The sequence below is a fragment of the Camelus bactrianus genome, chromosome 19 (genome assembly GCF_048773025.1).
Source record: "Camelus bactrianus isolate YW-2024 breed Bactrian camel chromosome 19, ASM4877302v1, whole genome shotgun sequence".
Classification (NCBI taxonomy): Eukaryota; Metazoa; Chordata; class Mammalia; order Artiodactyla; family Camelidae; genus Camelus; species Camelus bactrianus.
In genome coordinates this window covers 33,878,575-33,905,777 of record NC_133557.1, presented here as the reverse complement: position 1 = coordinate 33,905,777, position 27,203 = coordinate 33,878,575, and the positions used below count along the sequence as shown (strand labels likewise).

Genomic DNA, 27,203 nt, shown 5'->3' with positions numbered 1-27,203 from the left:
AAAAATACACAAAGTAGGAATGTATTTCTAACATATGCCTTTTTTTTTTAGGTAAAGATAGATTTATTTAGAGAGATACATACTATGTAGAGTGCAGGCTGCTTCGGAAGATGAGAGAAAGGCCATGAGGTGTTGGGGTTGGCACTCAGGTTCAAGTGCAAGTAGACACACATCTAATGTATGTCTTTTTACTTGCAGCTAGAATGTTGGTAGGTCAGAAGTAAAGGTGAAAGCTTTCCCCTCCTTTGCCTGGATACCAGATGTGCAGCAGAGACACCCCCACCCACTCCAAGTTTCCTGTAACTGAGAAGGCGGGGGGTGCAGAGCTGACACCCTTCCTAGCACACTGCTATTCCCAAGATGGTTTCTGGTATGTCAAATGTTGATTCAAAGGAAGTATAGTTGGATTTTGGGTACAGGCCCAAGTGACTTCTGGGCTGGTGCTGCCAAGCCCCGAGTGCTGTGAGAGGTGGTGGCTGTGGGCTCCCTGGGGCACCCTTCCCTGGAGAATGCCCCAGGCTGCCTGAGCCTCCTGCCCCAAAATGCCCAGGGCCCAACTTCCCCCAGGAGCTGCCACTGCCCAACTGAAGGTCCTCAGGTGTGGCCTCTCCCTCAAGATGAGCTCAGGGAGGAACCATTACCGAACTCAGGTCCAGCTGTTTGCTGCTTGAAAGCCACTACTCAAGAGGTGCGTGTTGGTAGAAAGGAAGGTTTTCTTTATTCTGGAGGCTGGCAACTGCTAGAGAGGGTGGACTCATGTCCAGAGGCCAACTCCCCACAGCCGATTAGCAGGCAAGAAATTTTTTTTTTAATAGACTTTATTCTTTTAGAGCAGTTTCAGGTTCACAACAGAATTGAGCAGAAAATACAGAGAGTTCGCACACAGCCCTCCGCACCCATACATACATACTCCCCTACCCTCAAGGTCCCTCATCAGTGTGGCATATTTGGTTAAATCGATGAACCAATATGGGCACATTATTACCAACCAAAGTCTGCAGTTTGCTTTAGGGTTCACTCTTGATGTTGTACATTCTATGGGCTTTGAAAAATGCATTATGACATGCAGCCACCACTACGGTATCATACAGAATAATTTCATTAGCGAGCAAGAGCTTTTAAAGGGAAGTCTCAGGGGGGCACAGGCAGAGGGAGGGGCTGTGTGCAGGGCAGCACAGTCAGCTCTGACTGTCAGCCTGGAGTCGGTCATGCAGGGTCTGATCAGTGTCATCTTGATTGTTTTAAGTGCAGTTAATCTTCAGTTCCAGGATCGGTTTCCTCCCAATTCCTTGAGGCCAGTTCTCGGAATTGTGGCAGCTTGCTACAGACTGGTCATTGCGTAGTTCATGTCTTCCTCCTGGTGGGGTTTCAGTATCTACAAAACAGCTCAAAGGTCATGGCTCAGAATATTATCTACGGCCCCTGAGGAGGAGCTAAAGGCCCTTGACTTTGTTAATGACAAAGCTATTGTTATTCTGTTTTGCTTGACTATTTCCCTTTGTTTCTGTATTTTCTTATTTACCTGATTAAACTTTTTCTTTGAGTAAAGTTTTCCAACGGACGGGAGGCAGACGGGGGACACAGGTGGGGGTCCGTCCCGGGAAGGCCCCAGAGGGTCCTGCTCCATTTCTGCACATCTCGGCCCCTCCCCGCCCCACCCCACGCCCTCACTCCTTTCTCCTGAGAGCCTGCCCTCAGCAAACCGCGGGTTCAAATCCAGAAGCCCACAATTCCCGGGAAACGCACCCAGGCCGAGCGGCTGCCGCCGCAGGCCTCAGGGCTCCTGCGGGTTTGTGGCTGCAGCGAGGACTGCGCGACACAGGGGCAGCCCCCTCTGCTCTTCAACTGCACCTCAGCAAACCTGCCTTTAGGGAAAAGGTGAGCCGCCATGGGAAACCGCCACAGCAAGGAGAAAAGATGTCTGTTTGCAACACGTGGACCAAGGAAATGCTTCAGAACGGCTGAGGGAAGCTTGGCAAAGGACCCACTTCTGCACCGAAAAGACTCCCCTGGTCTTCCTGATGAGCAGCACCTCGGTGGGGCGGGGGCGAGGGGTGGGGTAGGCTCTGGGAATCCCTGTCGAATCAGGGCTGAGGGTTCTGTCCTGCCTCCCTTTCAAAAGAGCGCTGCTCAAAGCTTGAAAGGCCAGCGTGTGATTATTTGGGGTCTGGCTTGGTTTTACTCCTGTTTGTTTTAATTTTCACTTTGCAGCCGCGTGTTAATAGAAAGTCTGCCTTGCTGAAGGATTTGCCTGGATTTCTGTAATAAAGTAGAGGGATTTGCCACAAACGCTAGAAGCACCCTCTGCAAACGCGGTGTTTTTCAAGTGATTATGAGGCCCGGAACATATTGTCGAGCGGGCCGCGCGCCTGCCCTCCCCGACGAGCAGTGCTGACAGATGTCCCCGTAGGTGATTAAACGCCATGCAGAGGCCCCACCCCCACCCGCAACCTGTACCCTGCTCCCTGAGGCCATGTCACTGCTTGTCAAGAAACCCGCATTCCCACAAGCTGTTGTCCAAGGAACCCACATGCCCTTCCCTGTCCCGCCCTCAGCCTGGCCCTGGAACACGATGCAGAGCACAGAGGACACTTGGTGACAAGCCACCATGGACACATCAGGGGAGAGTGGCGACGGGCGAGAAGAGCCACGAGGGAAAGCTCTCGAAGACAGTGACCAGTCCTCCTGGGAAGCTGTCCTGGGGAAGTGACTGAAGACGCTCAGCATCATTAACCACGGGGAGAAGGCAAGTCAGAACCACAGTGAGACATCGCCTAACACCTGCTGGGATGGCGTTTATCAAAAAGACAGAGATACAAACGCGGCGGGGACTGGAGACCGCACAGCCCAGGGTGCACAGGAGGAAGCCCAGGCTACAAGGGGGCAAGTCTGTAGGGGGAACAAGTAGCCTTCCAAGGAGCAGCCCCTTTCACCACAAGACCCTCCTCCCCCGCCCTCCAGAAGCCAGGGCTTTTTTCGGGAGAAACTGACCCAGAAAGGCTGCCGAGGCGAAGACGCGGAGCCCGGTGCAGGGCAGCGCTGAGGCACCAGACAGGAAGTGGCGATGGCGAGAAAAGGTCCTGAGACCGCCCAGGCACGGGGCACCAGGAGAGAGGAGAGACGTGTGTCTTTCAAAATGGAACAGGCAGGCTTTTTAAAAACGAAACAGAAAGTAAGCATGACCACCAGGAGATGGAAAATGTGACAACCAAAACAAGAGCAATTCAGTAGCAGGAGTTTAAGATAAGATTAAAGACATCGTTCAGAAAGCAAGTTCATGGAGATGAGCGATGAGAGAAAGAAAGGTAAGAACGTGAGCGAGTCACTGCAGGGACCCGGCCCCCGGCCGATGAGCGCCCTATGAAGGGGTGTCAGGAGCACGGAGCGAGCTGTCCCAGCTATCCATCAAGGCACACAGGAACGTGTCCCAGAAGAGACGAACTTCTCCCATCTAAAGCCCCACCAGACACCCAGAAATAGAAATGACCAAAGGCCATGGAGAAATTACAGGGTACCAGAGGCAAAGAAAAGATCCCAAAAAACTTCTAGAGAGAAAAAAACCAAGTCAGATGCCAAGGGTGAGGAATTGGAAAGGACTTCCTGACACCACATTGGAAGGCGTGGGGCCTTGCTTTCACAATTCTGAGGTAAAGTTATTTTCAGTCTAGAATTTTATCTCCAACTAAACTTTCAGTCAATTGTGAAGTGATGTGTAATGTGAAAATAAGCGTGTTTTCAGACCTACAAGACCTCAAAAATGATCTTGAATCATCTTCTCAGAGGAAACCACTAGAAGGGGTGTTCCACGAAATATGGGGCCCAGGGGACAGGGGTCCCATGAGAGGGAAACTAAAGGAACTCCTGGGATTTGAAAGAGAAGCCCCAAGATGATATCTGAGCAGAGCCCGGGCTGGGGAGAGACTGGAGGGTTTCAGGAGCTATGTGTGTAGTGAAAATAGATGACCAGATCAGAAAGATTATCTGATGTGCTTGGCAGCATAAAAACAATTGTAATAGTAGACTGTGGGAGGGTAGGAAACAATTAGTGAGAGTCTCATAAAACAAAGCAAATGATAAAAGAGGCAATAACCTACTCCAGGAAAACAAAAAGTTCTACAAGACATGAAATGTAATTATGGTACGCTATATAGTCCTAATAATGCAAACATTATCAGTTTAACAAAAATTATAAGGAGGATGTGAGAAAAAGAAGAGAAGATAATAAAGTCCTCACACAGCACAATTTCTAAAATGATCCAATCAAGAAATGGCTGTATTGAGGGGAAGGGTATAGCTCAAGTGGTAGAGCGCATGCTCAGAACACGTGAGGTCCAGGGTTCAATCCCCAGTACCTCCTCCAAGCGGAAATCAATGGAGAAACCTAGTTACCTCCCCCTCAGAAAGAAATGGCTGTATGGGGGGAGGATATAGCTTAGTGCTAGAACACATGCTTAGCATGCACGAGGTCCTGGGTTCAATCCCCAGCACCTCCATTTAAAAACTAAATAAACTTAGTTCCCCCCCAAAATCAAAATTTTTAAAATTAAGAGAAAGAAGTGTTTGCATAAAAGCATGGTATTTAGGAGATAAATTTTCCTAGAAAGAGCTGAAAGGATTGAAAGTGGTTGCCTCTGAACAGCGGGAAGTTGTGAGGTGTCTTAGTTCTCCAAAGCAGACCCAGAGACAAGTAGTTTATTGGGTAGGCAGTCCCAGGAAACACTGGTAGGCAAAGCGGGGAGTGGGACGGGGAGCAGAGGGGAGCTGGAACAGGATGAGCTAGTCATCACGCTGCTGCTCTGGGTGCCTGGTGCTCAGTCTTGCTGGGAATCCGAGAGACCATGCCGAACACACCACAGAGCTGTTACTGCTCATCCCTCACTGGCCCCCGGAGGTACTAACTCCCTGGACTTTGTGCTGCTCACATGAGCAGCAAGCACTCCCACGGCCAGGTAACACTCTCGGGCAGAAAGACGCAGGTCAAGGTACAGAGTCATCAGTGTGTGTGGGAACCACCCACCAGGACTTCAAATGACATCTGAGTGGGCAAAGCACCAAACATGTTTGCACACGGCCCCAGGAACTATCACACTTTATAAGTTACTATAGTCTTTGGGTTTGAAACTACATTGAAGGTTCTCTAAAGTGACCTCTAATCAACCAACAGATACCCACTGCTCCCTCTGCAAGTGTGACACTCAACACGCTCTCAGTGCTCAAGGCTACTCTCAGAAATGACTTCCACTCCCATTCCCGTTCGTCAGGAAGTCTGCTTACCAGCGGTCCCCCATCTCAGTTCAGTAATTTGTAAACCCGTGAAATAGGAATAATATGTAAGTCAATGAGACACCAATGCAAAAAGAGAGTTGCACTGCAATTAGACACAGGCAAGACACCTGTGAAAGATTAGGGGGAAACTGTAAACGTTTGGAAGAGCTATCTCGATTTCTGCTTCTGGCAGTATGATAGTATTCTGCAAAACTGTCGATTTTCTGCCTAATCTGGATAGAAAAGGAAAAGGAAGTCTCTCCTGATAATTCAACATTCAGATCCGGTATTAATTAATACACTGCCCCAGCCATGAGGGTATCCTGGCCAAGCCCAAGAGATTAAAATAAAATAATTACAGTTAAATTAAATTAAAGCATATCTAGGTTGGCTGCACTCTCTGGTACCTAATCATCTGGGTACCACATGGTAAACACAGTTGTAAATACTACTGAAAAATGACAATCATCTCCTGAGAAAAATATTCTTAATCTAGTTTCCTGAGAATGATCACAGATCAAATTCAGCTAATGATGCAACACAAAAAGTCATCGGTCAGCAGGGAAAGTAGGCATCAGATGCAGGCACCCCCAGCAAGACCTCAAGCACTGAAATTATCGATTACAGGCTATGGGATTGTTATGCATGGAAACTTTCAAGATATAAACAATGATTTTTTTAAATGAGTGAGGTTGAAAGTACTATCAAAACTGATCAAGTTTTTTAAGTGAACATAATTTAAAAGTAGAACTTCTAGAACAAATGTTTAATTACTAATCACAAAAGGAATCATCTCATTGCTGAGCAGAAAAGGGAACTAGAGAAAAGGAAGACAAAGCTGAAGAAACTCTTTCCAATCTCACCGTACATGGTGGTGGTTTGCTTGTTTCTGAGATTGTCACAAAAACAAGTTTGATGCAAAACAAATAAACTTTAACTGATTTTTTTAATTAAACTGATAGATAGACAGACAGATGGATCAGTTGCATAGGGACTGGGCGGGTGGTATAAATGGGAATGTGGAGAGTATGAGAATGACCCTGGGGCCTTCCCAATCTACCACCTTTTCAAACCCCCTTTTGTGAGTGACAGGAGTGCAATGAATGTTCCTCCCTCGTGCACAGATAGCTGCACCCACAGCCTCAGTGCTGGGGAGCAGTAGGGAGTGGTGGGGACTGGGTGAACGGGAATATGTGTGCCTCTTCCAGGGTGGCTGCGGCTGCACCTCTCAGCTAGCCAGCCCATCAGCCATGTGGGAACAAGGGCCTGGAATCTGTGGATCTTCTGATCTCTCAGTAAAATGCATAAATCCAGATTTTCATGTAAAATCTATTCATTTTTCAATGTAGTGCAAAGGTTTGTTTTAAGCATCTCTGAGCCAAACAAAACATTCCTGGAAACCGCACGAGGTAAAGGACCACCTCTGGTACTAGGACAGAGCGTCCTGGTTGAGTCACTGTGCCCCACGCCCCCGGACACACGCACTTCTCCATGGAAGCCAAGCAAAGCCCTGCGGTTTCTCCGGTCGTGTCTGCTGAGCTCAGAACAGAGAACCCTGTGCTGTGTACTCGGATGAATTTAATGTGCATGCATTACACCTCGGTAAGCTGCTATGTTTTAAAAGGGCAAATATGCTCAAATCTAACCCAAAGCCTGAGGTGCTCGGGTGCCTCCCGCCGACCTGGGTCAGGAAGCGCCTGCGGCTCCACCCTTCCGGCTTCTGTGCCTGTGCCACAGGGGAGGAATACTGAGGTTCCCTTAATTCATTGTCCCTTAATGTTGAATGCCCATTAATTACTGATTTCTTCCAGATAATACTTGTTAAAGAAGAATTAATACTATTGTTTTAGGGCAAATGCTGCCCAAATACTGTCTTTAGTGGGGTTGTAATCAGCTTTACCCACTTTCCATCTAATCTGATTGAAGCAGATTTTGCACGAAGTCTTTTTTCCTTAATTTTGTTGCTGTTAAAAGATCACTATTTAGATCTGCCTCAAACTCCAAGTTCCTGAGATGAATTTAAAATCATAAGTTCATAAGTGACCTAAGCAAAGGGAGAGGTGGGGAGAGAGGGAGGGGTTCTGGCATATGGTGGAATTTGGGGGAAATGTTGGTCCCGCATTACTGAATATATTTTAGCCTCTTTTTCCCAGCTCTGTGTTTTAAGTCTGTTCATCATAATGCCTTTGGACTCTCTGCCCTTACTCCGTCATAATTATCCTTTAATACTCTGATAAATGAACTTTTAGCTTATCTTCCATTAATTCTCCAGAACAAGCCCAGCCATCCAAATAAAGTGTTTAACCCTTTGTGGCCGGTGTTCCCTTTCACGGAGGCAAGGAGGAAGTTCCTAGACTGGTTTCACGGGACGCTTGGCTCCAGCCAGACCTGCTGGGGTTCTGGAGCCTGAGAGCACTGCAGGGACCTGCTGAGACAGGAGGCAGAGGTCCTTTTTCACCTTGAAGTCCTCACCCCAGCCAGCGAGGCTCCAGCCCCCACAGCAGCCAGGGAGGACACGCCCTCTGGCCGGAAGAGGAGACCAGGGGGGGTCTGGGCAGGGCACCGAAAACATGGGCTACGATGGCCTGAAGGTTAGGGGGTCAGCCAGAGCTTGTCATCAGCTGTCAGTCTCTGACTTCACTGTGCTGCGATCAGCAAGCACGATCCACACCATGGTTTACATTTTTCAATTTTATTGACAGTTTCTTTATGGCTTAGCACCGTCCCAGCCCCTGTGATCATGCTACGTGTGGTTGAAAATAACGTATGTTCTCTGACGGGTGCAAAGGCCGACCGTCCGTTACAGGAGACTGGTCGCCTGTGTTAATCGAGGGCTCTGCTTCTTCATCTTACGTTTTTCAATCTTTACCTTCTTGATCTCTGTCCATTTTTAGAGATGTCCGTTCAAAATCTCAGAAGTGATGGGGGATTTTTGAATTTCCCTTTGTGTTTCTGTTAGGGTTTGTTTTCTCTGTGAAAGTCACAAGCTTAACTCACTGCCAGCTGTGCGTCAGACCCAGCGGTGAGGACTTTCCACGTGTCACCACCTCATCTCACCCTCGCGGCAGCCGGGGGAGGCACTGCTCCCTGGCTCTGCAGCTGAGACGCCAGGGCCCAGAGGGGTGCGTGGCCCGTCGCCTCTGCTTCCACTGCGCGCCGCCCTGTCCTACGTACGCTCGGGGAAGCCGCCAGTTTCTGTGGCCTGCTGCCCCCTTATCCAGGGGAGTTTTTAGACTTATTGAAAGAGTTCTTTTAGACTTACATATAAATCACTTTTATCATGTATTTTTCCTAAATATTTTAAAAAGGAAAACATAAGTGAAACCATTAAGGTCCCCCTAAGACTTTCCCTCCAGAACCTGGTGCTTCTGGTTTGCGTTTCGAGTCATAGCCATCACTGCCCGTGTTTCCACACACCTCGCCCCCGCTCCCTCAGGAGCGCTGACAACACAAGAGTGCTTTTTTTAAGGTTTTTTTTATAAACTGAAGTAGAGTCAGTTTACAATGCTGTGTCAGTTTCTGGTGCACAGCATCATGGTCCAGTCATACATGAACAGACATATGTTCCTTTCCATGTTCTTTCTCATTATTGGTCACTACAAGGCATTGAACATAGCTCCCTGTGCTCTACAGTAGGACCTTGCTGTTTATCTGTTTTATATGTAGCAGTTAGCATCTGCTAACCCTGAGCTCCCAGTTCATCACTCCCACCCGCTTCCTGCCCTGGTCACCGTGACTTTGTCCTCTATGTCTGTGGGTCTGTTTGACACAGAATTCTTTAAAAGTGCTTTGCCGCCATCTCCGGGGTTTCCTCCTGGGCGCTCCTGTCCAGTAACATCCATGCTGCTGCTTTGTTAAAAAAATACGATTCTATTTAAAAAAATTTTTTATTGAAGTGTAGTTGATTTACATTAGTTTCAGATGTACAGCAAAGTGATTCAGTTAGACATATACATACATAAATGTATATATTTTCTTTTCAGATTCTTTTCCATTATATGTTATCATAGGAAATTGAATCTAGTTCCCTATGCTGTACAGTAGGTCCTTGTTGTTTATCTATTTTATATAAAGTAATGTGTATCTGTTAATCCCCAACCTCTAATTTATCCCTCCCCACCCTTTCCCCTTTGGTAACCATAGTTTGTTTTCAATGTCTATGAGTCTATTTTTGGTTTGTACATAAAATTTGTATCATTTTTTTAGATTCCACATATATGTGATATCATATGATATTTGCCTTTGTCTGACTTAATTCACTTAGTATGATAATCTCTAGGGCCATTCATGTTGCTGCAAACGGCATTATTCCATTCTTTTTTATGGCTGAGTAGTATTCCCATGTGTGTGTGTCTGTGTGTGTGTGTGTCTGTGTATATGTCTGTGGGTCGGTGCGTGTGTGTCTGTGTGTGTGTATATACCACCAATGCTGCTGCTTTGATGTTACCACAAAGTGCCAACAGAAGGCCTTCAGACCACAGCCCTCCCCAGAAGGCCCTTACCTGGGTTGCTGAGAATGCCAGGGGTTGCAGGCGTCTGTCTGACGGTCAGGAGTGATGTGCCAGTTCACCTGTGCACAGAGGAAGACACTGACTTTGGCACGTCCTAATTTTGTAGCTGTTACAGGTGAGGAAGCGTGTGTCTCAGGCGTGTGTCTGAAGACTAGGTAGGTAGTTACGTACATGAAGTTCTGTGATGCAGCCTCTGGGTGGCTTCCTCATATGGCAACATGAAACACGCCTTTCACTGCTTTCCACCTTAAACTCTAAGGAGACACTGTGTTTGAAAAATGCACCAAAGTTTTGTCTCAGTTTTGGTGTTCAGCCTGAACCTGCAGTCTGTACCTGGACCTGGCCCAGGAGCCGGGACGGGGCGTGCAGGGCCCTCAGGGAGCACCCCCCGGGGGTTCCATGCCCTCCTGCTTTTCTCCGGACGTCTCGGCGAACCGCACACTCCATCGGCGCCTGCACAGTGAATGGGACTGGAGGGATGTTCGTGGAAGGAGAGGTCAGCCGAGGAAAGTGCCATTTATTGCCTCAGACCCAGGACAGGGGTGGCCGAGTGTCTGGGCACGCGGGGACACGCACAGTTTTGCTGTCACTCTTCGGTGTGGGTCAAGGGACAGATTCGCTGCAGACGTCGAGCCGCCGTCCTGGCGGGAGGGCGAAGCTCTCACAGCTCACCAGCCGCGGCCCGCGTTGCAGCGTCCACACCTGGGAAGGAGGGGACAACGCAAGACTGTCCCCGGACTGGGAGCCTCTCTGCGGAAGACTCACCTGCAGCCAGTCAGGGCAGAAACTGCATTTGTCTCCCCGTGTCCCACCCTCCCAGCGGCCAGTGAAAGGAGGCCAGAGCAGCGGCAGGAGACCCACCTGGTGCGGGAGGTGCCCGGGTGCCTGGGGTTGTCGCGGCGCCACACGGAGAGACGGCCTCGCGGAGCTGGGGCAGGGCGGCCGGGCTGGGCTCACAGAGCCGGCCACGACTTGATGGAAGAGCAGGCAGAGGCCTGTGTGTTCAGTGCTTCCCAAACCGCCGGGACTTGGGCCTTCTCTTCCAAGTCATTTGAGAGCCACGCTGCAAATACACGCCCAGACCCTCCCCAGAGCAGAAGGGGTGTTCACCCTCAGTGACCGCAAGTGATGAAGACGCCACAGCAGCGTTCAGGGGTAAATACTTCGAGTACTTACCAGCCCCCAGCTTGGAAACCCTTCGCGTGCACTGCCCCAGCCTGATTCCCTGCCTTCAAACAGAGAAAGCATCTCTGCCTCAAAGACAGTACAGCGGGAAGGTCAGCCAGCAAACAACACACAGCCGTGCTCTCAAAAAGCTGAAGAGTCACAACCATATTTTCAAAGTAAAGTATAACATTCGCCTCAATTTCTCAAATCGTTTAGGGGACACTCTGGTGGCCAATGGTGAGAGCCTTTCACGAAGTGACACTTGCTGGGGAAATCAAAGTCCCCAAGAGTGACTGGGCCAGGAAGCCTTGCCAATATGGTGTCAGTAACGTTGACTGCCTCGCTCTCAAGCTTTTCCTCTTCGGTATTATATTCCCTGTGGAAAATAAAATCCTGCGGCACCCTTTCCTGTGCCTTTAAGGCAAAGGGAGCTGTCCCGTCAAGCCTGCTGCAGGGTCCCCTGCATGGCCGGTCACACTGCGCACTGCAACTTTAAGAAGATTTGTAATAGGAAAGGAATCTTCCTAAAAGCATTTTCTGATCATTGTTACAGAATTCAATCCTCTTTTAGCTTAGAGACAAATGAGGTCCTGATGACCGGAGCAGAGCACCTTGAGAATTTCACATTCACTCCCCTGGCGACATAATCCTCTGCCAATGCATGGAGCATGTGACACCTGCGGGTTAATGTCAGGGAACAAAACCACAATCTGATTTGATTTCTTTTTGAGGGAGGAGAACCCGAAACCACAGAATGCAGCTGCATAATCATCAGACACAAAATAAGCTGTTCATCCGATTTCACATACACTCTCAACTGCATTTCACTTTTGAAATGACTACAAATTACTTTCTGAAATGATTCACTTTTCTGATTATAAAAAGTCCGTTGCAGGAAACAGGGGAAACAAGGTAGTAACGATTGTCCTAAACCCGCAACCCACAACTAAGCCCTGTTAATGTGTTGGTGTCTTTTGTGTGTACATAACTTTACAGCTTAGCATCACTCCTGATACAGCTCATTGCGCTGATTTATTTTTTCAGTTCACATCTTTTATGTGCAGTTTTAACTGTCATCGAAATAACTTCAAAATCTGGAAGAACACATCACTATGGTAACAGTGACAACCTCTGGGTGGTAGGAATATGTTTTTATCTTCTTATTTTATGTATTTTTAATCCAACTTTTCTAAGTTTTTACAATGCACATTTATTATTATGAAGAGACAATTTAAGCTCAAAAATATTTTTTCCTTGGCTGTGTAATATCTGTTCATGGATACACTCTGCTTTACTTCATCGTCACCAAAACTGTGGACAAATGCTCTTTCCAAGGCCCTGGGAGGGGCCCTAGCAATGAGATCATGTGGTTACATTTTATAAAATCTCCAAACTGTCATAACCACAGGCACCTGGGATGCTGCCATGTGCCCACCTCGCTTCCCTGCCTGTGGAGCTGCCCTGGGAGGTTGGAGGTACCTGGGGGTTGGGTTTAGGATGAGGTCGCCTCTGGCTGCAGCTCAGTTTCTGCAGCCGTGCAGTGTGGGGACAGTCTCAGAGATGCTCCTATGTCATCAATCCACCAGGATCTCAGAGTCTTTGAATCTTTCTGAATCCTTCACAAAATTAGTATGGCACTTAGAGAGCAAAACCAAACTCCATGGACATGGCTGGACCTGGAGCGTGTTGTGCTAGTGTAGTAAGTCCGAGAAAGACAGATACTGTCTGATCTAACTTGTATGTGGAACCTGAAATCAAGCAAAACAAATGAGCCAATTGAACAAAACAGAAATAGCTGCACAGGTTCAGAGAACAAACCAGCAGCCCCGAGAGGGGAGAGGAGTGGGGGGTGAAGAAAGGCGCAGACTCCCAGTTATGAAACCAATCCGTCACGGGGCGTGTGTGCAGCACAGGGGACAGAGACAACATTTTGTGATAACTTTGTATGGTGGGAAATCTACAAAGATATGAAATCACTGTGTTGTGCACCTGAAACTAATACAATATAGTAAGTCAATTCAACTTCAGAAAAAAAGTGGACAAACTTACAACAAAACTAGATGGTGGCGCTGGGAGGGAATAGCTCAGTGGTAGAGTATGTGCTTAGCACAAAGTCTCCATTCAACCCCCACTTGCCTCCTCACCGGAAAACAGTTTTTTAATTAAAAAAAACTAGATGGTGGAGCGTCCCCTCCCCAGGCCCCCAAATCCGGAGAGAATTCAAAATGAGGAAAATTGCCAAAGAAATGAAGGCTAAACTGCAAGGAACATTAGAGCAAACAGTGCAACAGTTTATGCCTTAAGAGAAGCAGGAGGACTTTTTAAATATCATAAGGAAATCAAAAAAGAATAAAAGGATTTTTGTAAAAGTTACAAGCAGGCCAAAAAGATTCCCCGTGTGCTAACAGGAACTCCTGAAGCAAGTAACAGAAGTAAAGGAACAGAACAAAGGCTGAAGCCGTAATTGCAGAAAACTTCCCTGAAACATTAAAAGGGGGGGGGGCGGTATTTAGAACTACAGCCTGAAAGAGTGCAGAGCACACGTGAGAAAATCAACCAGGATGCCCACCACGGAGACCCCGCCTAGTATGAAGCTGCTGAACTCCAGAGACAAGTAAGCAATCCTCGGGCAGCTGAGCAGAAAGGGCGTGCCTTCACCCCTCCGCGCAGGCCGACCGGGCCGCGGCCGGGAGAGTCTGACACCTGCCCCGGCCCCGCGAGGGGCCGAGGGCCGCAGCCGGCCGGTGCGGGAGGGGCCGCGTCTCGGGCTGCAGACGCGCCCTGCGGGACCAGGCTCGCCTCCCGCGGAAACACAGGCTCAGGACCACGTCCCCACGCGTGCTGGCTCGCGCTGCGGGTTTTCTCGAGAAGCCCCTCCAACAGCAGGGGCAAGAGTGCTCCAGGTGCGCGTGCGCGGACGAGCTCCGGGAGCAGGTGTGCAGACGGGGGAGGCGGCGATGTCGGGGTGCGTCGCTGGGCCCTTCTCTCTGTGGGGCCTTCGAGAGTGTGCCTGAGGCCCCCCGGGGAGGAACGGCCTTGCGGGTCTACTCCCACGGGTACCCACACCCGCGTCCAAGGAGCCCCAGCCCTGAAGGCAGACGCATCAGATTACTCCAGGGAGAAGCAGTCGGGGAGGATGGGAGGAGGGGCCGAGAGGAGGGGCAGCGGAGGGGGCGGTGGTCAGCACATTCGGAGGAGCAGACACCCCGCCTCCTCCTCTCAGCCCGGCATCTTCCAACCAGAGCTCGCAGGCGGCTCTTACTGAGCCCACACCAGGGCAGGCAGAGGGGCCAAGAGCCAACATCCCCAGGGGCCGCCCCAGCCAACCACAGACTATGGTTAGCGGGTGGAGACCTCAGCTTTCCCCCAGCCAGGCTCCCGAGGCCCCCATCAGGCCTGAGCAGAGTGCCTATAAAGAAAGCGGAGTCTATAGGCTGGACTGGCCCTGTCCCCTCCCCGTCCCCTCCCCCAGTCCCGCTCAGGGCTCCCAGGATCACAGGATCCCAACGACACCCCCTGCACCAAATCCTCATTCAGGTCTGCGGTGCCGAGCCCAAGTCTGAATCCAGCGCCTTCGAACTCAGCGCCCAAGCCTGGGGAACGTGCAGCCCTCGGCTTGGAGACCTCGGTTACTGCTGCGCCCCCTTGCCCCCGGATCCCATGAGGCCACAGGACATCTGGGGCTGCCCCGACGCTCGGGGCCGTCTTTCCACCCACCCAGGGACCAACAGCGTCTCAGTGCAGGGAGGCGAGGGGCCCTGGGACTGTCCCGTGGGCCACGTGGTGGGACCCCACCCCCAGTTTGCTTCGCATTCCACACCCCCTCCTCAGGAAGGCTAAGCTCCTCCCACCAGCACTGTCGCGCATCGTCCCCCACGCAGAGCCCCCAGGACCTGCTCTCCGGCCTCTGTCCCCTCCCTGCCTTGACCCCGAGCTCTGGCCACACCTCCCAGCTCCACTCCCAGCCCCTCCCACCCCACCCCACTCTTTCTGAGGAGACACTGCTGAGGCCAGACCTCTAGGGCAGCGCCTCCACCCCACCCCCACCACTTCCCGGCTTGGCTCTCGAAATCCTCTTGGGACAGCTCATCCCAGCAACGGATGCGGACAGTTGGAGGCTCTTCCCGCCCCCGCAGGGCACTCAGCGCAGACGGAGTTGTCTGCAGTCAACAGTAGTGCTGTCTCGCTCACCTGTGGCCTGGGCGCTGTCCCCTGGAGGGAGCCCGAAAGCCGGCCTGGGACTGCGGCCCTGAGACCTGCGGGCGGAGGAAGGAGATGCAGCCGGGAGGAGGGAGCGGGTTGGGGGCGGGCAGCACAGGCCTGGGAACCGGCCACTCTGCGAGTGAGCCCCTGTATCTGGCTGGGTCCTAGTCCCTTTAAAGCCTCAGTTCCCCGCTCCCTGAATGGGGATGATAACGTCAAGGCCAAGGCTGCAGTGGGATGAGAGGCCAGCCTGGTCACTGCTGTGGTCTCACGAGGACCGCTTTCCCATTGCTGGGGCCGCTGAGGTGGAAAGTCTGCCGCTACTGATGCCCCTTGGAAGAGGAATCTGCATGATCCAGAGAATTTTCTTCCAGCAACAGTTGTTAGAGGCAGGAGGCCTTGCTTCTATTAAGAGAGGATTCCAGACTGTCAGGCTTGGGTGGTTCCAGAGAGAAAAGATCTTAGAACATTCCCCAAGTTCCCCCAGGAGCCCCAGTATCTAGATCCCACGATTCCTGGAATCTCCTTAATTGAATTGCCTGACGAATCCCGCCTTGGGGTCTCTACGCCAGTCTCCGCACCCACTCCAAGCAGGGGACACCCCAGACTGCCACCCTCAATGGTACATGTCCAGACAGACGGCCACCCCCTTTGTGCGAAGGGAGACTGGTAACGGGCAGTTGGAGTGTCCTCCGAGAAGACAAAAGACCTGCTGGAGTGTGCAACCATTCGGGGCAGCCGCCACTCCCTCCGCAGGCGGCTGGGGCCTGCGCTGTCCGCGGCCAGCTGCCACGTCCTGGGAGAAGAATGGAGTCGGCGTGTGGGCGGGACAAAAGCCACCGGCTGACCTGGCCAGCCTGCCTTGCAGGGCATCCTCGGCATCTGGGTCCCCAGGGCTGCCTCTGTTTAACTATCACGACTTCAGTCTTGAGGAGACAACAATGTTTGCAGAACTCAAATGGGCCGTGAGACTAAATTAATTCCCAAGGTGGCCAGAACCAAGATGCTAATTGGTTTGGCTAATGGCCCTTCCCCCACCAAACAGATTGCCTCATTCTTCAGGCGACTAATTATTAGCTGAAGCCATGAATAGAAAGAGATGGAAAGGACCTGTCACCTCCCGCTTAGTAAATGTTAAAGCTTTGTTCTTCGCAGGCACAGTAAAGGACCAGGGCCTGTGGGGGCGGGAGGGCCAGGGATGAGGAGCTAGTCAGGGATCCCGTGGGTACAGACTGGGTGGTGCTGGGGGCCGAAAGCCATGTCATCTCAGGCCCCAGCAAATTCAGGCTTCGGACAGGTTGACCAAGCTCGTATAGGAGTCTGGGTTTTTACAAAGCAGGAGTGTAACTCTGATGTACACTGTCAGGTTCTAAAAGGTAAAAGGTGCTTCCTAGTACTTTTAACTTGTGTCCCATTATGAGACCACATGTTTACGCCATAAATCACTATTTTCCACAAATTCAGGCTTGACTTCACTGCACTGTATTTCAGTGTATTGAAGGCATCACTGGTTAAGTGCAAATACCTGAAATCTACTGCAACTTTTCAGTCACCCATCTTCGCCCCACATCTTATTATGCAAAATTCCAAAGACACAGGAAGTTCACTGTGAACCCCGTTGAGCCCTCACACATTCTCCAGGTCTTACACCCGTGCTGTGTCTGCCTCACCACAGATCGCTCCCTCTGTCCTCGTCAGGCCCTCGAGCTTGACACCCAAGTTGCTGACATCCGTGTCCTTCCACCAAACACACCAGCACGTGTGTCATTAACCAGAGGTGAGCAGGGGCGGGGGGCATTTTCAGGTAAACCACATACAAGGTCACACTCGACTCCAGAGTGCCCAGTTCCAGAGCCTGGACAAAAGTGTGCAGCCCCCGGGGCCACCCTTCCCATGATGCTCAACATTCCAGCTCCTTAAAAGCTCTCTGGACCCTTCTAGTCAACTCAGTCCCACCTCACAGGCAACAACTATTGATTTTTTTCCACCATAGTCACAACCTACTGTTTTTGTTTTGTTTTGTTGAGGTGGTGATAATTAGGTTTAATACTTTTATTTATTTATTTGTTAATGGCGGTGCTGAGGACTGAACCCAGGACCTCGTGCATGCTAGGCACATGCTCCTCCACTGAGCTGTGCCCTTCCCCTACAACCTACTTTTGCTATTTGCATTTTAATATTCCTGGAACCTTGATAAATAAAAGTGGTCCAGGACTCTCTCGACTTCTGAGAGGTACAGAGGACAACCTTTCTATTCTTAAAAAAAATTGCCAAACCATAAATGTGCTTTCTTGACTGTCTCCTTGAGTTTCTGTTCGCTGCTGACACTTGGACACTGAGGTCTCCAGCTGTTACTGTTCAGTTGTTTCTTCGTTCAGTTACTTCAGCTTTTTCTTCATGTATTTTGAGTTCAGTCGCTCCAGTTTTGCTTCACTTGTTTTTACCTTGTTTTAGGTGTATATATATATGCTTATAATTGTCAGGTCTTCCTGACAGATTGACCCTATCATCATTCTGAAATATACATCTTTGTTTTTAGTAAAAATGTCTGAAAGTCCATTTTGTGTGATCTTAGTGTAGCCACTTCAGCTGTCTTTTGGTTACTGTTTGCTTGATATAATATTCGCACTCTTCCACTTCCAGCTATTTGCGTTTTTGAAGTTAACATGTGTCTCTTGTAGACAGTAATCTGTTGGGGTTTTTTTTTTTAATCTAGTCTCTCAATCTTTGCCTTTTTATTGGAATATTTAGTCCATTTACATGATAAGTAATTACTGATAAGGTAGGGTTCATGCCTTCCACGTTGTTATGTGTTTTCTACATGTTTTATGGCTTTTTTGTTCTTCTATTACCCCATAACTATCTTTGCTGTGTTAAATATTTTCTAGTACATCATTTTAATTCATTCCTTTGCTGTTTATTTTACTATGTTTTGGGAAGATATTTTGGTGTTGTCCTGGGGATTACAATACGTATTACTTGATAGTAATCCAGTTCTGACTAATGCTAGTTCATTTCAATAGTGTTCAGAACCTCTGCTCCAGTCCAGCTCCGCCCCTTCTCCCCCTTGTGTCCTTCTACCGTCATACAAATCACCTCCTTACACACTGTAAGTTCAACACTGTCTTATACTTATTGCTTTATGTATCTGGAGGGGATTCTAATTCAAAAAGACACTTGCACCCCAATGTTCACAGCAGCACTATTTACCATACCCAAGACATGGAAGCAACCTAAATGTCCATCAACAGATGACTGGATAAAGAAGTTGTGGTATATGTATACAATGGAATACTACTCAGCCATAAAAAACAATAAAATGCCATTTGCAGCAACATGGATGGCTCTGGAGAACGTCATTCTAAGTGAAGTAAGCCAGAAAGAATGCCATATGATATCACTCATATGTGGAATCTAAAAAAAGAAGAAGAAAAGACACAAATGAACTTATTTACAAAACAGAAACAGACTCACAGACAGAAAACAGACTTGTGGTTACCCGGGGGGAAGGGGGTGGGAAGGAATGAATTGGGAATTCAAGATTTGCAGATACTAACTACTATATATAAAATAGGTAAACAAAAGGCTTCTTCCGTGGAGCACAGGGAACTATATTCAATATCTTGTAGTAACCTACAATGAAAAAGAATATGAAAGGAATATGTGTATGTTCATGTATGACTGAAACATGATGCTGTGCACCAGAAATTGACACAATATTGTAAACTGACTATACTTCAATAAAAATATACATATAATTATTGCTTTATATGGTTGTCTTTTAAATCACATGTGAAAGGAAAAGACTTAAAAACAAAAACACAGGATACGCTCTTTTGTATTTAACTATATAGTTACCTTTTTGGTGTCCTTTGCTTTTTCACGTGAATTCAAGTTACTGTCTTTTGTCCTTGCATTTCGGCCCAAAGGACTCCTTTTTGCATTTCCTGTAGGGCAAGCCTACTAATGACTAACTCCCTCAGGTTTCATTCCTCTAGGAATGTCTTCATTCCTCCTCCATTTTTGAAGGGCATTTTTGTTGAATACAGAATTATGGAGGTTTTTTCTCCTCATACTTTGTATCATCCAACTGCCTTCTGGTCCTTGTGGTTTCTGATGAGAAATCAGCTGTCAATCTTACAAGAATCCATTATAGGTAATAAATTGTAGGTCACTTCTCTCTTCTTTCAAGATTCTCTCTTTGTTTTGGGATTTCAACAGTTTGTTTATGGTGTGTTTTTTATGTGGATCTCTTTGAGCTGGTCCTACGTGGAGTTTGTTGAGCTTCTGAAACGTGCAGATTTGTGTTCTGCATCAAATTTGACAAGTTTTAAACTACTTCAAATATTCTTTGTGCCCCTTTCTCTCCTTTCTTACTGGGACTTCCATTATGTGTATTTTTGTATGCCTGATAGTGTCCCACATGTCTTTTATACTCTGTTTTTATTATTTTTTCTTTCTGTTCCTCAAACCAGGTAATCTCAATTGACCTATTTTCAAAATTGCTGATTCTTGATTCCACAGTTCAAATCTGCTACTAATATTTCATTTCAGTCATTGTCCTTTACCCATTCTAGAATTTCTATTTGGTTCTTTTTAAATAATTTCTCTTTATTGACATTTTCTATTTGGTGAGATAATTGTTCTCACATCCTACTTCAGCTCTTCAGACATTTTTATTTAGTTCTTTGAACATATTTACAAAAGCTGTGTTAAAGTATTTGTCTAGTAAGTCCAACATCTTGATTTCCTCAGGGATAATTTCTACTGACTGCTTTTTTCCTGTGAATGAGTCACATTTTACTGTTTCTTTGCATGTATCACATTTTTGTTGTTGAAAACTGGACATTTTGGGCAATATATTGTAGCAGCTCTGGACATTTATTACCAGGGCTTGCTGGTGCCTGTTTCTTTGCTTAGTGGCTTGTCCAGACCTTTCTGTTGATGTCTACTTCTCCTAACACGGGCAACTTCTCTGTCACTCCTCAGACTGCACAGGGCATTTGCAGTCACCTGACCCTTCCCCCTTCCAGGGATGACAGTCGCCTTAGCTGAGCTCTCTTTGGCTGTCTCTTTCCCTGAGGAAATGACTGCCTCCTCTTACATTTCTAGCTCATCTGCCTCTACTGCCATCATACCCAGAGTTAACCCCTACTAATGGCTAGCTGATTGTTTGACACTATCCTGTAGCATAAATTGCATAAAAGGAAGGAAGGTAAAGGAGAGAGTTTGTGTTCTGTCCTGTTCTGTTTTGTTTTGCCATAAAAGACGCTCTTGGTGCAATCTGTGAAACGTGGTACACGTGGATTCCATGACAGGCCCATCAGCGTCAAGTTTCTATTTTGATGTGTGCACTGTGGCTACATGGGAAAGTATCTTAGTAAGAGCCTCGGTAAGAGACTAATAGCTGTTAAACTAAGCAATTAGAGTCTGCTCCACAGTCTATTATGAACAGTTGCTTAACTGTTTAGCAGACAAATGTCTATCCTTGAGGGCACTGGTATCTGTAACTCTCATGAAGTCTAATACACAGGCACACAAATTTATCAGCCGACACTGAGCTTGATCTGGATTTTCCAGCCTCTGTGTCAAGCATAGGAACACAAAGACAAGTCCGTGTCCAGGCCCTCGGGTGTGTCTGTTCTGGTGGGAAAAGCTGGAGGACACCTTCAAGGGACAAGCAAGAGGGTGGGGGCTGAAGAACAACAGGAATTCAGAGGAGGGGAAGGAGTCAGTGTGGAATGAAGAGAGAATCGTAGGCAGAAGTAGCAAGACCCAGAGGACCTTAGCCAAATTACTTTTCATGTGTTTTTTTATGAGACGAGTTTGGGCTTGCCAGTAAAGGTGCGAAGACAAGAGGTGGTGCGTGTGCAGGGCAGCCAGTGAGTCATCATTTCTAACAGCGAAAGGCTGGAGGAATGGGGCTAAATATGCCACATCTGTGCATCGGCTGGCCAGGCCGCCACCAGGGAGAGCTGCCCTTCTCTCTGGGAGTCACAGCTGTGGTTACGGGAGGGCGTGCGTCTCGGAGGGGCAAGAGGGGTCTGCGGGGCGTGCTCCCCAACACCAGGAGCTGCTGGTGCTGCTGGTGGGAAGGTCTGCAAATCATCGAGCCTCCCACTTAAGATTTGTGTAGTTTGCCAGGTGCAGTAAGCTGCAGCTCACTTTTTTTTAAGCTGAAAAAAAAGTTTTTCCAGTGCTGGCTTCGGCAGCGCATGTGCTGGAACTGGAACAATACAGAGAAGATTAGCGTGGCCCCTGCGCAGGGATGACACACACATTCGTAAAGAGTTCCAATTTTAAAAATTGTGTATATTAATAAGTAATTACCTCCAGGATATATCGTTAAATGGAAAACGCATCTATAACAAGGTATACAGAAGGCAATCTGATATCTACCCAGGCCCGGAGCTTCACCTGAAGGAGGCTGGAGGGGAGGAGCGGGAGCGGGGCGTCTCCAGGGGCGGAGAGAACCGCGCGGCGCGTGGGGACCAAGGGGCCATCCGTCTTCCAGAGCTTAGGGAGAGGCGCGGTGGGGGGCACGGAGCGTGTGCGGGGGCGTCTGCGGTGACCGCCACCCCGCAGGTGCCCTTGTCGTGCGGGCTGAAGCCAGCGGGGCGGGTGCAGACAGCCCGGATCAGGAGCGGCCTTCCAGGCGTGTGTTTCTCCGTGAACTAAATCCGACAACCCACCGAGCCCCGTGTCAGGTCCTACGGCTCAGTTTTGGCACAGATTTTAAACTCAGCCAAGTCCTCTTTCATTCGTTAAAACCGGGTGGGCGTCTGGCTGCGCACGCGCCCCGCACTCACGGCCGCGGGAGCCGGGAAACCACGTGAGATCACCAGGTTTTTGGAGGGACGAGCCCCAGCCCGGTCTATGCTGCCACCTGGTGTCCGCCCGGCAAACGACCCCAAACCCTCAAATGTGAGCTCAGAACTGAGGGCGGAAGGTCGAGGATGAACCACTGTATTATGACTGAAAAGTACGTTAGACACACAGACGCACACAGGCTCCGCGTGAACGAAACTCCCCGGCAGAGCAGAAGCAAGCTGTTAGCAGCGGTGGCTTCCAGAAAGGGGGACCGGGTGGCTGGGAACACGGTCACCGTGTGTTATTTTGCACCTTTTCAGTTTTGAGCCATAGCAATGTATTGCCAATTGAAAAATGAAGTAGAGCTTAAAAAGAAAAACATCTGCTTATTAAATTTGATTGGCATGTTGACAAGGGGCCACCTTTTCCTCAGCCATTGATTCACGGTACTTAAATACTTAGTGTTTACTCTTGTCTGCGGGAACATCGGGGAAGAAAACAGACACATCCCTGCCCTCCTGAAGCTCAGACTCTCCTGAGAGGAGGGCCTTGGAGCACATGTTGAGGGCCGCAGAGCTCCGGGAAGCTGGGTGCTCGGATGCCTGGCTGGGAAAGCAGAGCCCCAGCCTTGGGCCAGCGAGGTGGGAGCAGTCACCCTCCCCTCGCTTCAGACCTGTGAGGGGTCCTGTTGTTTCAGTGCTTTTTCTGACATGTCACGAGTGTGACCTAATGGGTATTGCATTGTATTCACCCAGGAGCCGGAATGCACACATTCTTCTCAAATAAAAACTGTGAATTTACAAAAAGTAGTCACAAGTGGGGCTACAAAGCAAGCCTGAACAAATTCAAAGAATGGGTGTTACAGGGATTATATCCCTGACCACAGTGCAACAAATGGTTAATTTAAGAAATTAATTTAAAAGTGTAAAACATTCCTAACTCATGGGACAGAGAAACATCCTAATGGAAGTCAGAAAATGCTTCAGACTGACAACTGTAAAAAGACAACACAGCACACTCGTGGGAGAAGGCTAAAACGGTGTTAAGGGGAAAGTGACAGCTTTAAATGCATGTATAAGATGGCTGAAAATTAATGAGAAAATTAATTAGAGGAAAAACAGAATACACTCAAAGAAAGTAGAAAGAAAGAGTAAAGACGAGAGACATTTAGAAATATCAAAGATACAACAGATGTTCAACAAAGACAAAAGTTAGTTCTTACGGGGGAAGTAACTAAACTTTTAAATTTCTAGAAATGCTGATCAAGAGAAAAAAGGGAGGGCACAAAGAAATTGCACTATGAAAGGAGGCTGTAACTACAAGTGCTGAGAAGATCTGAGTGATGTCATACCAATAAAGTTGAAAACTTAAGTGAAAGGGAGAAATTTCACTAGAAATATACCAAAATTGCCTGAAAAAAGAAACAGAAAACTTGAATAATTGCAAACAGAGTCATCTTTTTTGTTGTTGCTGGTTTTGGGGTTTTTTTTTGGTTTTTGGGGTTTTTTTTTTCCGATGGAGACGCTGGGGATTGAACCCAGGAAACTCATACATGCTAAGCATGAGCTCTGATCGCCACCCACCCGCCCCCCGGCTCCCCAGCCCCGGGAGATGGAATCATCTAAAATGTTTCGCATAGAAAACAGGCATAATCCCCTGGAAATGCAAGAAACAGAACACTTGAGTACTACACAAACATTCTAAAGATTTCAAACACTGTCTGCAACTCCTTTTGCAAGGCTGACGTAAGCTTATAGCAAATCCAAACAAGCATATGTAAGAAAGAAAATTAGAAGTTAATCTATTTTGTGAACATAGAAACAAAGAGCCTAAACACAATTTAGAAAATCAAATCCAGCAACATACAAAAACTTTCTATTGTAAATCAGAAGTGGTTCAACCTAAGAATTTAATTTACCAACAAGAAAAAAAGAATTAATTTTACCACATTTACAAGTTAATGGAGAGAAGTCATCTAATCATCTCAATCGATGAATAAAACACATGAAATAAAATTCAACGTCCATTAATGGTTTTTTAAAATCTCTTAAACTACAAAGAGAAGAAAGTTTTCTTTTATTTATTTTTTTAACATTTTTTTTATTGAGTTATAGTCATTTTACAATGTTGTGTCAAATTCCAGTGCAGAGCACAATTTTCCAGTTATACATGAACATACATATGTTCATTGTCACATTTTTTTCTCTGTGAGCCACTGCAAGATCTTGTATATATTTCCCTGTGCTACACCATGTAATCTTGTTTATCTATTCTGCATATGCCTGTCAGTACCTACAAATTTTGAAGTCCCATTCTGTCCCTTCCCACCCCTGCCCCCTTGGCAACCACAAGTCTGTACTCTATGTCTATGAATCTGTTTCTGTTTTGTATTTATGTTCATTTTTTTTTTTTTAGATTCTGCATATGAGTGATTTCATATGGTATTTTTCTTTCTCTTTCTGGCTTACTTCACTTAGAATGACATTCTCCAGGAACATCCATGTTGCCGCAAATGGTGTTACGTTGTCAGTTTTTATGGCTGAATAGTATTCCATCGTATAAATATACAACAACTTCTTTATCCAGTCAGCTGTTGATGGCAACTGTTTCCATGTCTTGGCTATTGTAAATAGTGCTGCTATGAACATTGGGGTGCAGGTGTCCTTTTGAAGTAGGATTCCTTCTGGATACATGCCCAGGAGTGGGATTGCTGGGTCATACGGTAAGTCTATTCCTAGTCTTTTGAGGAATCTCCATACTGTTTTCCACAGTGGCTGCACCAAACTGCATTCCCACCAGCAGTGTAGGAGGGCTCCCTTGAGAAGAAAGTTTTCTTAATCTGATAAAGGATAAAATACATTTAATGGGAAAAGGCTGAGGGTGTCCACGGAGGGGAGGACAGCAAGTAACAGCTACTCAAAAAACCAAACACAAACCCCCCTCCCCTGGCCGCTAATGCTCTCCCAGACAGTGCTCTCCTGCACTTCTTGTCATCCCGGCTGGATTGTCACTAAGGTGCAGTGGCCTTAGCTGGGCATCCGGCAGGAAGCCAATGTGGCAGGCAGAGCAATGAAAGCCAACCTTGCTTGGCAAGGTCGAGCTTTCCCTCACATCTTCCATGCAGGCCCCAGGTTTTGGAAAATGGAAGGCCTGTCATAAGTGCAGCAGCTCTGACTTTTCCGGGAAGTTAAGAGATAAATTTGGATGAGAAGGCAATGGTTTGTGGTGATAGACTGAAGGACCGGAGGAGGAAATAAAGGAGGTGATTAAGATACTTTATTTAGTATTATTAGCTCAATGACCTGTGAGCCAGGCGTGTCTTAGGTCAAGTTCCCCCAAAAACCAATCCTGAGAAAGCATGGAGGCCGGCAGTGTCTGGAGGTGACCCCAGGAAACGTCAGCAGGGGGGAGTGGGACAGAGCAGGGAAAGTCATGACGGCGACCACCTTGGGCAACTGTAGAACATGCCCGAGACTTGTCCCACTTGGAGGACAAGGGAGAGAGTGGCAAGGAGTCAGGGTGTTCATACCTGTCACTCTCCCCAAAGCGGCATCACCTCCCAGCCCCGCCAGCTGCTGGCCAAAGGAGCGCCGTCCTGGGGAGAAGCCCGTGTGCAACGGGGCAGACGTGGATAAAGCAGGTGCCGTGCCCCTGCCCCAGGGAACCAGGAAATCCACTTCCATGGCTTCATGTAATGGGCAGGCGCCACTGTCCTTCTGGACTGGAGGACCTGCACAAAATAGCAGGCTTTCTCCACTCTGTCCTTAGTCACATGGGGGCAACTGAGGCAACCTAGTAACTCATCTTCCTTGTCTAAAACTCTCACCCTCAAAGCAGGGCCGTCAGGCCTCCCTGCTCTGCATGCATTTCCTGCACCGCCCACATCTCAGCTGTCCCTCCTGGCTCCTGTATTTGCACGGTGGGTGCCAACTGGCTTCCGTCAACCTCCACCTGCAGGCCTAGGCTGCTGCTTCTGGCTGACTCGTGAGAACTGCGGAAGCCAGAAATCATCCATCCGTTAGTTCTGCAAACAGACACTGGTGTTGTCTAGTTGGGGTGTCAGCAAAGGCAGTCTGACACCAGAGCTTTGCTGCAAGTACAGCTGACGCTTGAACAACTTGAAGGGTAGGCGAAAATCCACAGTTTTACAGTTGACCCTCATATCTGCCGATTCAGCCATCTAAGGAGTGTGTAGTACTCTGGTATGTATTTATTGGGAAAAAAAATCGGCATATAAGTGAACCCACGCAGTTCAAACCAGTGTTGTTCAAAGGTCAGCTTTAGTTTATTTGGGAAGGAGGCCAATGAGGAAGAGAAAGCCAACCCAAGGAGCCAGGCATGACTGAGCTGGTTACCTCTGTGGGCAGGTGAGGTCCAGTCCCACTCCTATGCTACCAAGGAGGGCTGACACATTCGTCCCCAACTGGTTACGGATTAACCTCCCTGAACTTCTAGGCAGTATGCTCAGGGCTTCCCGAGACTTCATGGGAACTCTCCATCACCACTGGAGAGCTGGAGTCAGCATGGGCTGAGAGGATGTGGACACAACAGTGTTTGCCCCAAGCACCATGTGCCAGACTGTGCGGGGTGTGCCAGCACCGTCAGGACAAACTGCTTCCTTGCTTTCATCAACCCTACCTCTCTGTGGTGGAATAAAGAATATACTAATATGCAAACCAACCAATAAATAACAATGGGTGTGATAAATGCTATCCAGCAAATAGCAGAAAGGCAGGGGGGCAGAAGTACGATAGTTAAAATTCTGTGAAAAGGTGGCATTTGAGCGGAGTCTTAAAGGATGAAAAGAATCTATGCCTCAGGCCCATCAGGCTGCTATAACAAAAATACCATAAATAGAGTGGCTTTTAAATAACAAACATTTATTTCTCATAGTTCTGGAGACTAGGAAGTCCAAGATCAAGACGCCAGCAAATTCACTGTCTGGTGAGGGCTGGCTTCCTCAGAGCTCTGACTTTTCACTGCACCGTCACGCGGCAGAAGGACTGAGGGACCTCTCTGGGGCCTCTTTTATGAGGACACTAATGCCATTCATCTCCCAGAGGCCCCATCTCCTAACATCATCACCTTGAGGGTTTGTATTTGAACATAGAACTTGGGGAGACGCAAGTACTCAGATCACAGCCTTTTACTAAGGAAAGGCCTGGGGGAAGAGCCTTGCAAGCAGCAAACAGCATGCAAAGCCCGTGTCAGTAAAACTGACGAATTCTAGGAATTCTAAGTGAAATA

The 27,203-nt window shown here is 48.1% G+C and overlaps 1 long non-coding RNA gene and 1 other non-coding gene across 2 annotated transcripts; one reads left to right on the top strand and one right to left on the bottom strand.

The window, feature by feature from the left end:
- Window positions 1-836: 836 nt before the first annotated feature.
- On the bottom strand, window positions 837-3,143 carry LOC141573999 (uncharacterized). The gene is made up of 3 exons (XR_012500490.1): window positions 2,992-3,143; window positions 1,747-1,865; window positions 837-1,375 (listed from the first exon to the last, which is right to left on the bottom strand). It is a non-coding gene; the product is annotated as an uncharacterized LOC141573999 (long non-coding RNA).
- An 18,199-nt stretch (window positions 3,144-21,342) lies between these two features.
- LOC123613670 (U6 spliceosomal RNA) lies at window positions 21,343-21,449 on the top strand. Its single transcript, XR_006721058.2, has one exon. It is a non-coding gene; the product is annotated as a U6 spliceosomal RNA (small nuclear RNA).
- The last annotated feature ends 5,754 nt before the right edge of the window (window positions 21,450-27,203 follow it).